Raw genomic sequence first — 4,084 nt, forward strand, 5'->3', positions numbered from 1 at the left:
CTTCTCTTATCTTTCTTTGTTTCCATAGCATTTATAAATATATGAAATTTCTATGAGTTGATTATATTTGACCTAAAAAAGTGGTAATTTCATATGCTATTATGTATAAAGGACTTAAGCATCAAGCAGATTTTGATATTTCCAAGTGGTCCTGGAATCAATCTCTGCAGATACCTAGAGATAGCTATATACTTATATTTACTGTTGAGTCAAAAAATATGCTCTGGTTGTTTCCTTTGGTGTATGTTTAATTTTTCATAGTTAATACTTTTATCATTTTGAAGTCACTTATGTGACTATTTTCTTTGGTTTTCCAAATCCTTCAGTAAGTCTGCTTAATAAATATACCAAATGTCCTACCAATATTATTATCCAAATCCTTAAATATACTTGATAACCATCTAACAGTTAAATATGTTTTCCCCTGCTATCTCCTTCCTTGAGCCCTTAATTCCACTGTTCTAATTTGGTTTGGTTGATCTAGAACTTTTCTTTAACTCTTCTCTGTTCTGTTTCCTGAATTCCTGTCTTACTGATTCTTAGCTAACTCTTTCACATTGCTAAAATATATCTTCCAGTGTCTTTCTAAAAGAAAGTAGATGACTGATATATATTTGTGGCATGTCTAAGAATCTCCTTCTTCTGTTCTTCCCCTTATATGTAATTTGAATGTTGTGGAAATAATTTTTCTCCAGGATTAGGAAGGCATTGTTTGATAGTCTTCTCGCTTCCCGTCTACTACATAGTCTGATATGATTCTGATGACATGTGAACATGGTTTCCCTCTCTCTTATAATAGCTTTTAGAATATTCTCTTTATCCCTGAAGTAGCAAAATTATATTATGATGTATCTTGATTAGATTTTTTTTTCATTCATTCATTCTGAGCGTTTTGATGAGGACGAAACCCAGAAGCATTTTCAAGTCTGGAAAATTCTGTGATAATTTCCTCTGATCTCCCTCGAATTCCTAATAATTGAGTTTTCTCTAGCATTCTTTTCTCATTTGTTATTAGTTTTGGGTTTTTTTCCCCCTTCACTTTCTGAAATATTTTCTCAATCGTATTTCCAATTTTTTCTGCTGCTTTAAAAAAATAGCTATTCTTTGTCAGTGTCTGTTTTGATAGTTCTTCTTCATACCCCTGTTTTAAAGCCTCTTTTTTCATTTATAATTTCATTTAATTATTTTATTGTTTCATTATAATTAGTGGGATTCATTATGTATTTGAACTTGCACATAACATAATTTAGTCAAATTCATTCATAAGTTTTAAAAAGAGGACAGTAATATAAGATTAAAAGGTAATTTCCTTAAAATGATGAAGATTAACACTCTCCAATCCACATCATACATGATAATGTTGAAATGGTAAACTTTAAAAAAAAAAATCAGGTACAACACCTGCTCTGGAGGTTGATCCTCAGGATTCAAAACCAAACAAACTAAAAAAGCAAAAGCAAAACAAACAAAAGCTAATTAGGAAACTATTCTGAGTAATTTTGAAATAAGTTAGTTTGTCCATTTCCCTTTAGTGGGTTGTATCTTTAAAAAAATACTACTTCAAAATATATTTAAATTGCTTTCGGTAATCGTATTGTTTATAAAAGTTGGGATTCTTTTATTCTAAGACTGCAGGGTATGAATTGTGACAAAACAAATGACTAATTATGTGAAATTCAAATTTTACCATCCTCAGTGTTGTTGAAATCAGGATTCTCAGCATGGGACAAGAAATTAAGCAAAAGTTGTCTTCTGAACTTGAATTAAAGATATTATTTTAAATTTGCCATATATTTTATCTTTAAAAAAAAAAAATCCTTTAGTAGAGCCAGGTCAAGGGAGGAGTTAGTTACTTTTGGCGGGCCTTTTGGCAGGCAGGGCCAGGTCATGGGAGGAGTTTTGGTGGAGGGGTTTATTTAGGGCCAGGCAGGAGAGCAGATAGGGAAACTGAAAGGGAATTTCCCTCCCTGGGGCCTATTTCCATATCCTTCACTCTCTACTGGAGTTTATTGATTGTCTGCAATTTAGGAGCCATCTTGGGAGTGCAGCGTGGTGGAGCCTATAGAAACTGAAACCCAGATTTGTGAGGCACTGGAAACCTTCAGGGACACTCTAAATCTACAGGGTAGAAACTGTACTACTTCAGATCCCCACAGCTAGATGAGAAGATACACAAACAAAATGAAAAAAAAAAAAAAAAGGAATAAAGCACTCCAAACAAACCAGGATGCTCCAATTATAGACTCCATTGACAAAGCAGTAGAAGAAATGTCAGAGAAGGAGTTCAGAATTTACTTAGAAAAACTGCTTCATGACTTTAAGGAGGATATAAAGACTGAAGTCAGAGCTATGTTTCAGGAGAAGGAAGACAACTTAAATAAAGAGATAAAGATCCTGAGAAGAAATCTACAAGAAATCTTTGAAATGAAGGAATCAATAAACCAAAATAAAAATTCAATGGAAAGTAGCACCAACAGAGGAGACCACTTGGAAGACAGAACTTCAGGCAATGAAGACAAAATATATATTTTGAAAATAAAGGTGACCACACACAGAAGATGATAAACTGCGTGACGTTCCCTCACCCAGACACAATGCCTGAACAGTAGCTGCTGAAGCCAACGGAGTGGAGCTACTGTGACTACTTCTGGGCTAATAAGAAAGACCCCCCCCCCCCCACAAGGCAATGGCACTGTGGCGGCATTTGAACTGCTGCTCCAAAAGCAACTGAAAGGCAAACAAATGCAAAAAGAAATGTTTGAATTCGTCTGAGAGAGGATAAAGATTGAAGAAGAATATGCAAAGAACTTGGCTAAGCTCTCTCAGAACTCCTTGGCTGCACAGGAGGAAGGCTCCCTGGGAGAAGCATGGACTCAGGTGAAGAAGAGCCTGGCAGATAAAGCAGAAGTTCATCTCAAGTTCTCCGCCAAACTTCATAGCGAGGTAGAGAAGCCCCTAATGAACTTTCATTAGAACTTCAAGAAAGACATGAAAAAGTGTGACCACCGTATTGCTGACCTCCACAAGCAATTCGCCAGCGACTATGCATCGGTGGAGAAGGCCCAGAAAGCTCTCACAGAGTGGCAGAGAAACCTGGAGATGAAGACCCAGCAGCTGGAAATCAAGCTGAGCAACAAGAGGACATCAAGAAGGCACAGAGGAAGACTACACAGGCTGGTGATTGTAATATAATGTAAAGCTGCTCCCCTGCCCTTTCTGCTGAAATCATTCGCCCACCTCCCAACTTGTCAGTCTGTAAACATCCTAGCTAGCTATTGGTTCATCAGTCAGCTTGCAAGTATCCTTCTCCATTATTGGTCCCGTTAACCCCAGAATTGGACTGCTTAAGGATAGCTCCCCACCGTTTTCTCTTCTCTCTTCTCCTCACTTTCATTCTTTCTCTCTCCTCCTCTCTTTTCACACTCTTGTGTGTGCTCTCTCTCTTTTCCTCTCATTTTCTTTATTACCCTGCAGGAAGACACTCTGTTTGCTTAATAAACCCTCTTATGTGAGTTCCCATGTCCGGAGTGGTTTATGGGTTCTTACAGTGATGACCTCATGTGCTGTGTGGACCTCTACAACCAGGCCCAGTCCAAGTGGTTTGAAGAGATGGTGACCACCACTTTGGAGCTGGAGCAGCTGGAAGTGGAGAGGGTGGAGATGATCTGGCAACATTTGTGCCAGTAGACACAGCTGTGGCATGAGATGGACATGTTCAACCAAAGCATGGTTGAGCCTGTGGACCAACTGCTTCGAAAAGTGGACCTGGCCAAAGACAGAAAACTGTGGGTCAAAGTGCACAAACGGGCAACATTCATCCTGTGGATGTGGAGATCTAGACACGCCTGTGTGGACAAGCCTGGGGGTCCTGCCCAGGAGGGGGATTGGGTGTCCCACAGAGAGGAGATGGTGCCTCCTGCTGGGTGAAGTTGTCCTCCATCCACTCTCCTATCCACTGAGGAGAGAGGAGGGAGCTGGTGATTCCAGAAGGGTGATCTGGATGGCTCAGCTGGGGGATCCCAAATATTCCCAAACCAAGAAGACAGACCTGCAACCCTGCCCTTGTCTCCAAGACTAAAGCCCC

General features: G+C 39.2%; 1 pseudogene across 1 annotated transcript; it reads left to right on the top strand.

The window, feature by feature from the left end:
- The first annotated feature begins 2,558 nt into the window (after positions 1-2,558).
- On the top strand, positions 2,559-3,839 carry LOC306644530 (growth arrest-specific protein 7-like; annotated as a pseudogene). The gene is made up of 2 exons: positions 2,559-3,193; positions 3,549-3,839. The product of its transcript is annotated as a growth arrest-specific protein 7-like (transcript).
- Positions 3,840-4,084: the final 245 nt, after the last annotated feature.

This window comes from Sciurus vulgaris (genome assembly GCF_902686455.1).
Source record: "Sciurus vulgaris genome assembly, chromosome: 14".
Lineage (NCBI taxonomy): Eukaryota > Metazoa > Chordata > Mammalia > Rodentia > Sciuridae > Sciurus > Sciurus vulgaris.